This window comes from Meleagris gallopavo, chromosome 6, assembly GCF_000146605.3.
Source record: "Meleagris gallopavo isolate NT-WF06-2002-E0010 breed Aviagen turkey brand Nicholas breeding stock chromosome 6, Turkey_5.1, whole genome shotgun sequence".
Lineage (NCBI taxonomy): Eukaryota > Metazoa > Chordata > Aves > Galliformes > Phasianidae > Meleagris > Meleagris gallopavo.
This window is the reverse complement of record NC_015016.2, coordinates 43,758,856-43,773,041: the sequence shown is the minus strand read 5'-3', so window position 1 is coordinate 43,773,041 and position 14,186 is coordinate 43,758,856. Positions and strand designations below refer to the sequence as shown.

The 14,186-nt window shown below is 38.1% G+C and overlaps 1 long non-coding RNA gene across 1 annotated transcript; it reads right to left on the bottom strand.

The window, feature by feature from the left end:
* Positions 1-255: 255 nt before the first annotated feature.
* Positions 256-13,870, bottom strand: LOC116216194. Its single transcript, XR_004160176.1, has 4 exons — positions 12,203-13,870; positions 8,354-8,437; positions 7,790-7,897; positions 256-2,257 (listed from the first exon to the last, which is right to left on the bottom strand). It is a non-coding gene; the product is annotated as an uncharacterized LOC116216194 (long non-coding RNA).
* Positions 13,871-14,186: the final 316 nt, after the last annotated feature.

Below are 14,186 nucleotides of genomic sequence, written 5' to 3'. Positions count from 1 at the left end.
TCCACCAACCGCCAGACCAGATATTGTAGTTAACAACAAACAGAAGCAATAGTTTCTCAGGCTTCTTCCACTGTTTGAAGTTTTTGCTCAAATGCAAAACAAGTGAGCACAGCAGGAAGTGTGATAAAGTCAGTGATCTTAACAGATACTACGAAGAAAAAAGAAACCAACCACAAACAACAAAAACACCACACCATTTTCTTCTAAAGAATATGCTTGTAACCACTTTTTTTTTTTAGAGAAGTACATGCCCACACAGGATGCTTCATGATTGTCTGGTGCACCAGTTATCTAAAGAATCTTACAAGAAGCAATATAATACATTATAACTAAATAGAGACTTCAATTGGTTAGTAACATAGCAAGGCTACATTCAGCCTAGGAAGAAACACACATATCAAAGGTCAAAAATACCTAATATTCCTCAACACTTTAGAAGAGGTCTGGGGGAGTTTTGCTTACAGCCAGAGGTCTGAACTGTTCATTAAAGTTATTACTACAAACTGTATAATAGGATTTACGTTGCCAGTCTAATTTATCGTTCTCAAGCTACACACGAATTTCAGTGAAATTGGCAAAGAAATAACACAGGTGCAAAAATCAACATGAAGTTCGGTTGTGTTGACTTCTCGGTATTTATTGCATGAAGAGGAAATATTGACAAAGATTAAGAAAGATTAGAGAAAGGTTTGCAAGTCAATATGTGCTTGAAGGAAAAGAACACCTGATATTTATTTGAGTAAGTTACCTAGAGATCTTTCTATACTTTTTGTGTGGCAAGGACAGTGCTGCCTTACAAAGGACCATCCATTGTTATCTAGCACCTCATTTGCCTTTAACCAATGTTTTCTAGGTTGAAAAATAATAATATTCTCCCTCTAGATGCTTACAGAACATTAGCTCCTTCTTGCCTCCAAGCCAAACAGCATGTGTTCCCATGTCTGTATTTTTGCTGGCACTGTTACCATCATAAACGCTGAGGAATTCTTAGTTTTTAAGCAAATGCTAATGTTCATCCATAACTAACAAACCATTTTGGCACACCTCTACAAGCAAGAATAATATTTTTGTTCTTTGTTGAAAAAAAAAAAGATTACTTATTTTTCTAACTTCAGCAACAATAAATAATAAAAATGATGATATTCTGGGAAAAACAACAACAAACCATACTCCTCTCCTTTTCCTACAGCCATGATCTTCATGCATTAAACTCACATTTGGGCCTAAGTTATCAGAAATGTCATGTTTCTGCTTTGAAAGAGTTTTGTTTATCCTTCATGGATAAAAGATACCTTTTGTGAAGTTAGAACAGAGGAATTGTCAGTAATGGCCGAAAACAGATCCACAAGTACGGCCTTAACTGCTAAACAAGGAAAAAACTTGCATGAACACCACACTACAAACACAAACACCAGAAAGCAGCATTTATGAACATTTGTATATTTGATGACAGCCTCCGTATTAATGATTCTCACATGTACTTGAGGTGACTAAAAACAAGGTAGCTAGTTAAACAGGGGATACTAAAAGATTTCAAGGTGATTTGTCATCAATATAGAATTACAAGAACAAAAAAAGATGCTTATCTGTCTTTATCTTTGTTAATCACAGTTAGGAAACCTAAGAGTTACCTAAAAATGAAATCCCAACTGTTCAAATGGAAATCATCAACATTTGACCTATTTTTGGCTTCTGCCAAATATTGTTTACAGATCTTTGCCATGAACATCACTCACTACAGGGTAAGGACAGTGGCTCCTAAAAAGGATTCTTGGGCCTCTTCTTACAAACTATGTTACAATAACAATAAAATGCTGAAAACTGGAAGGATGAATTTCAAGTAGAGGTAAGAGTATAGCATCAAGCTTCAACAGCTTATTATAAGCAAAAAAACAATAAATATCTATCTAAAGATAATAAAAGCAAGTAATAAAAACAAGGTATTTTTCAAACTACGAAGAATTTAACTGCAAAAAAGTTTAAGGCTCCCTTTTAAAATAATTTTTGCATTACTTTCAGGACAATTACCATAGAAGCAAACAATTTAGGTATGTATAGGTTATACACAAGCACTCTTCTTGTACTGCTGATATTGCTGGGGCACCTCTGCTCCTCTAGAATAGAATGGCAATCTTTTGGGGTCAATTGTTGGCTTGTTGTTGGCTTAGTTTTTGTTAACTTTTTTCTTCTTTTTAAATGAGAATAGATTCAAGGTGCTCCTTTTCCCTAGTTCTTCTCTTCAACTGACTGGTTTGACCTGGAAAAAGGAAGTCCCGTCACTGAGAAAGTGATAGAACTGAAAACAAGAGTATTTTGATCAAGCACCTTCTATATATATATATATATTTTAGATGACATGATACTTCACAGGTTAAATAAAGCTATTAAACACCAAGATAACGTTGTACACAATTAAACAATTTGGGTATATTCCTTTAAATAACGTTTGAGTGTGTAGGCTGCTATATCTGAAACAATACCACACTTCGAGCTTCACGACACATCTAATTTCCTAAAGGGCTAAAGAGAACTTTCAGGACATCATATAAACTTTACATATCTGTCAACAGTTTACAGGCTGTTTCAGCCCAGTTCCGTTTTGAGCATTAAGAGTCTCATGCTCTACCAACTGAGCTAGCCTGTAGAGCAACCAAAAATCATAAAACCATGACAATATCAAAAGTAATTCAACTACAGGTCAACTGAACCTTGCTTTCAGAGCTTTGCAACTAAAGCTCACAAGCTTTGCCTGTATCTTCAACACAATAACCTCAGACTATCTTAGAACAACAACATATGTATATATTCCTAAACCATTGGTGGCTGCATGAATAATTTCAACACTGTTTTCGTTTGAGTCTCGTTGAAACTTGTTTATCTTGTGAAGTAATCCAGTTCCTCTACTGATAAGCATATGGAGAAAGTGTCAGTTAAAATAGTCACTTGCCATAAAATAAAATGTTTTTATTGCTGTTAAACTCTTAATTATATTATTCAAGTTGGCATCAAAATACTGCTTAAGAACAAGAGAGCTCACAAGACAACATGCTAGATGAAAATTTCAGGACATGTTCCAAAAGCAGCAAGTGAAGTAAACGCTTGCTGAGGGAGCTTTATCAGAAACATGTATTTAGACTGCTCAGTAAATTTGCTCTTACAGTGGTCACATCACATTTGATGTTGTTAAAATATCCTACAGAACCATCACGTGTGATGAAACAAAACAAAAGTACACTGAAGTTGCTACAGTTCAACTAATGAAGAGTGTGTGTGTAAAACTTCCCAGCTCTACTGGTCTCAGCAGAGATTCATCTGTTAAAACCCCCTGACCACTACCTCAGCACGAATCTACCCTTCCCTCTTTCTTTATTGTCTCCACTGACTCATCCATTCTACCCTGATATACTACATATTTCTTTTCATCCTCCATGTAACAGCATTAACTTATGTCCCTCAAACAGGAGAGACTCACACCACCCTACCTTAGTAGTCTGCCTATCTACTTCAGGCAACACAACTGCCATGTCCCAGCTTCTCTGGTCTCATTTCAGCCATTAAACCACAGACCAAGCTGTAAAAGCCTGAGCCACTTCCAATATATTTCCTTTTCCTTTTTGCTCTCTGCCTGAGCTCTGCAAACTGAAGAGGCAGCTAACAGCCACCAGCAATCAGCTGTGCACCACCTGTTCCTCTAATCTCTCAACTATCTTTCTCGGATTAAGAAGAAATTTGATGCACCCTCAACCCGATCTGGAATGAAAAGATGGCTGGAGACATCACAGGAACATGAAAGAGCCACCACAGTTCCCACAGGCAAGTAATCAAGCTCTCAAGCCCCGCTACAGACATCAAGTTTCCACCTCACAGAACCACCCAATCCCTGCCAGAGACCCCTTGCAACTTTAAATGGAACAAGCAGGACGTCCTAGAACTTCAAAATCCCAGAAGGATGGAGATTTATCAGCTAAGTACACAGTCTGCTAAAATAGAATACAGACATAACGAGCAACAGGGTTTAATTCAGTTTAGTAATTATTCCACCTGTGGCCTAGGGTATTAATTCTGATAGATGAAGTCTTAGAGAACAAAGTCATTACTGATGCCTTAGAGGTGAATGCCTACAAAGTAAATGGCAGCTGTAAATCCATCACTATCTAATTGTTGCAGTCTATATTGCAGTGTCTTTTTTTGCCCTGACTTCTGTTCGTGTCAGGTTTCCTTTCTTCCCCCTCAGTCAAAGATTTACTTTTCCCAATAATTAAATTAAATTAGATAAATTTGAGCCTAACTGAAACTAATTTTGTATAATATCCCAAACCATTTGCATGAGACTTCTAAAATTCTCCAAGCTATTTCTCTAGGCAGTGGGGTAGCTAATTATCTACCTCTCCAAGCAGCCTTCAAGGCATCACAGATCATTTGTTTAGAAGACAGAACAATTTCATTCCTTTGGAAAAAAAAAGTGCCCATTACAATCCTAATGCATCATGAAAATTCCATGTTTCCACCGAGATTAAATAATTCACCCTCCATGGAATATATTTGATCATATAATAACAGGCAGACATGATCATTATGCCTTGAATATCATCATTTAGGAAATCAATTCCTGAACTTTTGGGATATGCAAATCCAATTGATTCTTGAACTGTGAAGCTCTCAAAATGAACTAAGACTTTTGCCACCGTACAAATAGTCACCATTCCTTTAGGTTGGGCTGTGCCAATTTATCTTGTAATCTCTCACAAAATTGTTTCCATCTAGCCCAGTAAGACACCTTTTTTCCATAACCAGTTGGTTTACAGAAGATAAATTACGTAGGTACTCTAATTGTGACTACTGTTCAGAAAGAGTAAAAAGGATGACAAAGAAAAGCTGAATATGAAATTGCTCACAGATAGTCCCTCCACATGACCTTGGAATGCAGAGTTAGCCAAAGTCAATCCACATTTTATTCCCTTGCAAACACAGCAAATTCCGACCAGAGTTGCCCGCACTGCTTGTTTCAGCATGAGCCTGGGCTGGGCTCCCATTTGCCCACACGTCTGCATCTTAGTAAAGCACAAAACATCCAGATCCCTCTCGACTATTCCACTGGAGAATTTCAACTCCACAACAAAAGAATGAAAGCAAAGTGGTGTGTTATTGAGGCAAGACATACACAACAGCAAGTCCTGAACACAGTGTCTCAGGTATCCGAATATAAAATTATTCGCACAAGACTACAGTTCTTAACATTACTTGACAACTGAAGTTTTCAGCTTTCAGGTGATTATATCATTTCTGGAATCTACAATCAAGCACAACTTCAACTAAAATTTGTATACAATATCTCAGAACATATCAAAGAACCCTCAAATCCACAGGTAGCCAAGGACTGTTGGTTTGGGTCAATACCCCCTTCAAGACTTACCTACACTAGGAAATAAAGGATAGAACCTTTAGCATCTATGCAGAGGAGTCAATTACACTTTAGAACACACCTGCTGATTGCAAGTAAGCCAAATGCACTTGTTAGTGTGCTTTTGGTTTGGTTTCAAAGCAACGCCTATCTTGAAAGCAAAAGAGCATTCACTCCCAAAACAGGACAAGAGAAATTTCACAGAGCAATTCTCATCAATATTTTACCCTTCAATTCTACATTTGCAGTACCCCAAGACAGAGCTCAGGAGAAGCCTATTCATAACACGAGACATGAGGGATTCACATCAGGAAGCCACAGTGCCTATTTCTCTCCCTGCCTCTTGTTAGCAAGAGATTAAACCAAAAACGATTCACCAAGGAATGTTACCATATTACATTTACAACTGAAAACATCTTCAATTCCCTGGAGGGCTCAGTTACAACCCTTCCATTAAGCTACAATCCCAGTCTCACATCATATCTGCCTAAATGACTTCTGAGGACTGACACCAGTCAACACACAACTCTGGTGCTGAAGTCTTTCCCCTAAGCCTCAAATTCAAGTACAATATCTGAAGTACAGGTCTTAAGAGTAATGGCTTCTACAGACTCAAGCATAATCAACTGCAGTGGAAAATAACAGTATAAATTATTCTGATTGTTTCAAAGCCTTTTGAGTACCTTTGCATTCTTACAGAGAGGAGCAGTTGATGTTTGAGTATACCTTCATCCACTTTACACCTACAAATTAAAAGTTACTGTGTCCATGAACAAAAAGAGAAAGTGTTCTGACTGCTGTTTTTAAGCAAACTTGATTTTTAGACGACAGAGAAGTATTTCCTCCTGGCAGTTGAATAAGTCAGTTTAAAGTTTAAGCTCTCCCCATCTGACTCCATTACAGTATTTTCACTTCTATTACCTCTAGACTCACTGAAGTTGTAACTCAAAACAAGAAAGGAAGAGTTTCCTCATCCTGCATTTCCCTGTGAAAGGAGAATCCAAATACTCAAATAAAAGCAGCTACAAAATCAGCAATGCCCCGATGCAAAGACTCAAGAACTCAAATTATCCAGGTGCTCTCAGGGAGACAATAACAATTTCAGATGCAGAGTAAACACATTAATTAGAACATCAGCTTAAAATGCAGTAGACCTGTTCTGGAAGCAACTTCCTAATCATTCCTAGCTAAGTTACGATACTCCTCAAAGCCACTGTTCCTCAGCTACCAGCTCCCCTAACATCCATGGAAAACACGGCTCTTTCCCTTCTCAGGCTGGCAGTACAGATCATGCAACTTTGAAGTTCAGTGGTCGTAAGAGCAGCATAAATCTTCGAGTCAAATCATTCCTAAAACATCCCAGAAAGCTACTGGAGTAGTTAAAAATCCTTGCTCAGACTCATGGATGACAACTAAAAAAACACCACTTGACTAGAATAGGCTTCAGAAAACTAAGATGTGAACAAAACAGTATAAGCACATTTAGATTTCTTTGAACTACTCTGATCTGAAAAGTAGGTTGTATGGCTCTTATTGTCATTTTTATGACATTTCTAATAGTTTATGAAAAACAGCAAAAACTACAAATACCAGAAATATTTGTAATTCTTTATACCTTCAACGCTAATAAGTTTTATTCCATGAGATAATGATTTAATGAACTTTAGCTTAGTATAATACTTAGCCTGATAGCACGTCCAGGAATCATCTAAAATAATAACAAAATGTCAAACAAAATGGGTGACAAAGTTTTTACTACAAGAAAGTTCATACACAAAGAAAATTAAGTGCAAAAATATAAAACATGGAGAAAATAGTATCGTTATGCTGTGTCCTTATGGGCATAATGAAAACAACATGTGAAGTACCTATTTCATCAACAGAGGAAAACTAGAATATGGCAGTGATCATAAAAGATGCATCTCACATCAGGAAATAAGGAAATATTTAGTGTATCAGATTTCAAGTAGTCAGCTGCTAAGTAGAAAACTTCTTTAGAAACAGTACAATAAAGATAGTAATTAAAGTAATATTTGCAAGTATGGTTTCCGAACCACTGTAACAAAAAAGATGCATAATTTACTTGCACTGAATATTTTTTGCATGCAGATGTCGGATTTGTGCCACACTGAATTTATTCACTACCCTTTTTTTAAACCTAGACTTATACATTTTCCATGAAGTTATTTAAATACCACCCCAAGATGCAAAGTTAGCTCTGTGACTGCAAAGATTTTCTTTAAAAGAAGTGTGAAATAATTAACATATTCATGAGGGAGTAGAATAACTGCAGACTTCAGGTGAAACACTAGCATAAGTATCACCAGAACTAAATTGCATCAAAAGGTGCTAAATCCTATGAGTGTGATTGCTATCACCAAGACTTACCAAAACAGCCAAGTATTTGTGCAAGTCCCCAGGAGCTTTACAGCCAAGAGAAGTCTGATTTCTTAGTGAGGACACCAGCCTAAAAGGAGCCACCATGAGGGCACATAACTGAAGAATAAACGAGAAAAAATGAAGAGTTTCCAGTCAGATAGTAACATTCTGACAAATTCAAAATAGTTGTTTTGCAAAGTGTATACAAATTTCTTGATTTGCTGTAGTTTCCTCCAATACTATCTTTTAATATAGACAATGAAATCCCTGCACAATAGATCTTTGTGAATGCTGGATGCTAACTGGAAAAGCAGCAGTGATTGTATGGCATTTTCCACAGTAGAGACACAGCATCCAGAATAACAGCGTGGAAAAGAGCAGCACATTAAGACACAACTAATCTGTTCAGGTTCCTATAACTGCTTACCCCCTCCCCATTTAAAAAACAATCAATGCAGTTTCTGTCTGTCAGTCTCACTACTGCACAGCATCCTGGCTCCTGAACAGAAAAATTTCAGTACTGCAATTCTGTCAACTTTAGAGCAGAGAATTAAGTGATTCTTCTCTTCACACCTTTAATTTTGCTGTTACTGTTGAAGTCTTCCTTTATTCATGACTATGTGCCTTGTCTTTACTGGAGTCTTCTTGCCTGTGTTTCTTCAAACGAGAAAGAAAAAAAAATAGTCTTAGTAACTGAACTGCAACAGCACAAAATTCGTAACAACTTGACAATTAAATAACTTGACACAGTAAAATTAGATAATAAACATTTTTAATTCAAATTGTCTGCAGTTTTCCAGGGAGCACAGGACAGGATATTAGTAGTTTTTTGTGATATGCTCCCATCACCATTCTTGGGACTGCTTTGATTTCAGTCAGCTGGGTTCTTCTGATGAGTTACAAATCATCTCAAAAACACATGTGCTCTGAATAATAAAAAATAAAAGCTAATAACTAAAAAAAGCATACAAGCACACATCTCATGCATCCCCTGTGACATTCACTGTCTTGTGTTCTGCTCAACTTCATAGAACTCAACTGAAGACATACCTATCTATGGCAATATTCTCCACATCACAAGAATCAGACTCCTTTCCAGCTGTTACACGTGAATTTGCACATCTGACATTTGTCTGCATTTGTTCATTAGTCCTTGTCTCCCTCCAGTGGAGGAAGAATCAGACCTCTCTGTATATTAAACAAGATTCACAGACAGCTGTTACCTGACTAAAGAGTACAGCTTGGCCTTCCTCGAAGATTTTGTTTCCTCAGTGAATGAGATCTGAAGAATACTCACTGTTACTCAAAGTATTTAAATGTGCAGTTACATGCTAATTCATTTCCATCTCTAATTCATCCCTACTCAAGATCAATCCTGTATGACAGACAGTCTTCTTACATACTCCTAATTTAACCTGTTAGCAAACTTGATTAGTACCTTCTTAGCTTTGTCCTACTTTTTGGTAATCAGTGAAAACAAAAATAAGATCAATGTCAAAACCAGTCCTCAAGAACCTTCACTAATAACCTCCCTCACGTCTTACAGTTTCTTTCAATACAGTTTCTCATCTCCTTGAGTCACTCCCAACATGACACTGGTACTAAGCATCCTCTCCTGCAGCTCAGCTAGCACTTCCCTACATAGCACCAGATGCTGCTGAGGTTGGGTCCAGTAAAATCTTTTCTTTGCTCTCCAAACAAGCAACATGGCTACAAGAGAAACAGAGGGCATATCACAAGAGGTGTTGGCAGGGAGAAAATTAAAAGCCATCATACCTGACCCTGGTGGGACCTTATCTGAAAGGTTACGTACAGCTTTTTCATTTAGCCAAAAGTGGAGAAAAAACCCACGCATGACAGCCAATGGAAGAGCTTGTTTTTATAGCTTACCAAAATAAACATCAAGTGCTGGAAGTTGGGAAAAAAGAAAACTATTTAAATAAAAGAACAACAATGAGAACTGCCTCAATTCTAACTAACACATTTTGGCTAAAACGAAAGCTCTGTATCATGAGGGGAATAACATTTTGGAATAGAGTTATAGTTGGAAGGAGGGAATAAAAACCAACATTTTATGTTGAACAGTTTCATTCATAGGACACACAATGTGGCTGTTGTCCCAGTAAAAGCAGAAGGCTCACTAGCCCAGTTTCTTCCACTACTTGCACTGATTCTTTTCAGAGCTCCTCAGTGCTAACTTCACCTCCAGTGCAAGTCAGGAGAATAACAGACTCATTTGGTGGTTTACTGCAGATAGGGCAAGGAAAGAGGAAAAAGAAGGGGAAGAGGGTTAACTGGGGCACAAGGGGATATTTTGGAATGTCAGAGTTTATTATATTGTCATTTTCATGAGTCTGTTTAAATTAAAGTTAAAATATCTCTTAACTACTTTGAAGAACCATCTGGTTTAAACTCATTTAAACAGGTGCTGCACTCAATTTTCCCACTGTTTTTGGGAAGGTTCTCTCTTGTATCTCCTAATTCCTCCTCTGAAATTATTTCATTTAATAGAATACAGCCTTGATTCAATCATTCAAAAATAAGTTAATAAAATCATTTACTTAACCCCGCTATAAATATTCTGTTGGTAGTGGTTCTGTTGATCATAAACTTGTCTTTACTTCTCTTTATATAATGGCATTAAAAAAAAAGTTGAGGTTTAGCCTGTCAGTATATCTTCTTCTACACACCAACATCTGTATTAACACATGGTATGGCTACCATAAGCCATTTTCTTAATTATGCAGACTCAGGGGACTCACTTCAATACCTAGAAGTGACCAAATCAGTTCAAATACTCCCATACAAAGTCCCAATTTTTATATGTATTCTTGTAAAATTCTCCTTTTCCTGCATTAGAAGGCTGAAAAAATTATCACTATATGAAGCCCTGCTGTTTGTTAATAAAGATGCTTATGAAAGAATTAAGTACACTACTGTGCAGAAGCCAAGTAGTTCAACTCCTTTTACTCTCTATGGCATATTTAGAAAAAAAAAAAACATTATTTCCTCTCCCCATCTTTCTAGTGCAATTGATCAACCTTCCAAAAATACAAAAGAAGGAGAGTACTTACCTTGCTTTTTCCCCTCTGGAAAGAGGCGCAAAACAGAAATCTCACCAAAATATCAGGTTCTAACTTGTTTCAAAATATTATTACAAATTTTATCGTGTTCTATGTATTTGTCACTCACTACAGCACATTCCCAGCTGATGTGCTGAGCAAAGCTTATCAAAACAAAGCCAAACAATTTGCAACAACTTTGAAGAGAAATGGACTAATGAAGTTCTGTTTGTCCCATCTCCAAGACAAATTTAATTGCTGGAATGGAATAAAAGGAAGTTCATGAATGAAAAATGATTTCCGTGTTTGGGAACAGGCTGGATACTGGAGCAGGAAATCTTGATCCATTTCTCTTTCTGCTTGTATACTTTCTGATACAACTTGCAGGAAAACTATTATTTGGGCTGGGGCAGCAATGCAAAAAAGCAAAGGCTTGTTGTATTGGGTCCCACGTGTCACTCTTCCAAATTCCCAAAGTTTATAAAAAAAAGAAAGGATAATTAACTATACCGATCTCCAAAGCCCATTCTGGATATTAATTAGCCAACAAATTCGGAGCACTTTGGGAATGAAAAGTGGTGTGAGTATTCACTGCTTTGCACATAAAAAAAAGCACTCATTTTTAGATCTGTAGGAAAAAAAACACATTGAGATGTGGAACTCCAATTATTAAGCCTTTCTGCTAAAGCAGGTTTTCAGAATTATTTCAAGAAACAAATCTGTAGATTGTTAGTGTGGCTATTATAGAAGACTGCAACTCTTGAGGTCAGAAATAAAGTACAGAAGCTGTTAAAAATAGTGAGAGAAGTCAAATTAAGTCTGGGATAATAATTGGGAAACTTTTCTGGGTCTGTACAGAAGAGCAAGTTTATCAGTTTTCTAACCGGAATAACACAAGATTCAAGAGAAGTCTAATTCAGCATATTCAATTCCAAAGTGAACAAATTAAACTATAATTAACACTCTTCACTGAGTTATGATCATTATGTGCCTGAAATGGTTATGAGCACATCAGTTCCTTCAACTACTTCTCTATATAAAACATAGTCACACAAGTACTGAGCTGGTAAGGGACCACTGGAGATGTAGCCCAACTCCACTGGCTCGCAAGGGTCAACAAGAGCAGGCTGCTCAGGACTGTGGCTGGATTTTAAGAAATCTCAAGGTTGGAAATGTCTCAGCTTCCCTGGGCAATCTGTTCCAGGGTATGACCAAATTCACGGCAAAGTTTTTTTTATATATATATTTATATGGAATTTCTTGTATTTCAGTTCATGCCCACTGCGTTTTGTTCTTTCACTGGGCACCACTAGGACAAGTCTTTCTCCATCTCTTTCAATCCTCCCCATCAGAGACTTACATGTATTGATAAATTCTCATCCCGATCTCCTCGTGTCTCATCTGTTATAAATAGTCCCAGGTCTTCTAGTCTCTCCTTGCATGACAGGTGCTTCAATACCTTATTAATCTTTCTGGAACAAGTCTAGGAAACAGACTTCCAGATGCAGTCTTGCTAGAGCAGAGCTAAAGGGAAAAATAAGCTCCTGTGATCCTCTGGCCACAGCCTTCTACTGCAGCCAAGGATGCTGTTGGCTGCCTTTGCCACAAACACTGCAAGCTCTACTGTTGCATAGCATCATCTACCACTGTGTTCACATGCATGGAGTTGTTCTTCCCAAGACACAGGACTTGCTGTTGTTAAACTTAAATAAATTCTTCCTTGCTCAGTTCTTCAGACTGCCAAAGTCCCTCTGAAAAGCAGCACAACCATGTGGTCTATTAGTCAGTCCACTGAGCTCACAGCATCTGAGGGCTTGGTGAGGGTGCACTATATCCCATCATTCAGATCATTAAAGCAGATATAAAGTTGTATGGGCCACAGTAACAACCCCTCAGGTGTACCACTACAGACCAGCCTCCAGCTGGAATTTGAGCTGCTAACCACAAACCAGCAGTTCAGCCAGATTTCAAGGCAATTCACTGTCTGCTTACGGGAGATAGTGTTTAAAGTCCTGTACAAGTCAATGTAAACCCGCAGTAACCACCTCATCCTTGTCTCCTAAGGCATCCATTCCACCATAAAAGCTACCAGGTGCATCAGGCAGTTTCTGCTTTACAAATCCATGTAGACCACTCCCCATCTCCATTCCCTTGATATGTATCTGAATAGGTGGAGACAACTAATTTATTAAAGAAAGCCTATTTATATTACTAAGTAAAAACAAAACTCATCAAGGAAAGTATTACTCATTTTTTTTGCCTAAAAAATACTGAAGAATAAGTTATTTTGACGTAGGTCAAAGGTTGCTCCAAAAGTAACACTTCATATTTATTTCCATTAAAACAACAAAGAGCACAATAACAATATTTGACAAGAAATTCTCAGTTATAAAACACCATTTCTCAACGCAGCCACCAGTATTAGCTAAACATTTTCACCAACCAAGCTCATAACAATCTGTGCCAGTGCAAGGCAAAATGCTGTCGCAGACACCACTAATGAATTGCACCACCCAATACATCACAGTTCAGACTCCATAAACACTCAGCAAGTGCCTATAAAGGTTAACAGGTGTTACTCGCATGGAGGAATGCTCTTCCACACCTTTCCTACTTCACACGTATTCCATACCAGATGCTATTTTGTCACATTGCACCTCTGTTGCCATCAATTACACGCAATATTTTTTGGAAGGTTCAGCTGCCACGTCCACAATGACAGCACACATCTCTGATGTGTCAGGCCACCATAAAAAAACTGTAGGCATTACTTTCAGACAAAATCTTGTATTACTCATGTTCACTGTGCAGCTTCACAGATAAGACTCCAAAAACCAAGGTCCCTGTAAGGCTGAAGACTCTGTCCTCCTGAAAACTTAATTGAGGTAGGCTGAATCAAACCCATGGTACCAACAACCAATCAAACCTCCAAAGGTGCTATCTGCACCATCAGCCTTCACAAAAATAAGGACGAGACAAAAGAAAAACCTAAGACCTAGCGCAGGGTGCTTGAGAAGCCCCTGCCCCGACTGACCCTCTTGCTACAGTCTTGCCACTGCCTCCCAGAAATGGCTGCAGGCCCCAACAGCCAGCCGCCATGTTTGGGCCAGCACCTGGCACTCAGAATCCTGTCGCCATGGGCACCAAACCGCCCTCAACTGCAGTCCCTGAGCTGACACAGCCGGAGGCAGCAGCACACCTGATCTCTCCAAGAGATACTTTGTATTTCTTGTTATTTTCGAGGACAGGATGGAGCAGCCACCTTTCAAGAAGAGGCGGCTGCTGGAAGAGGCTGATGACATCAAGCCCATGGAGGTGGACCCGCCTGGCAGCCAAGAAGAGCC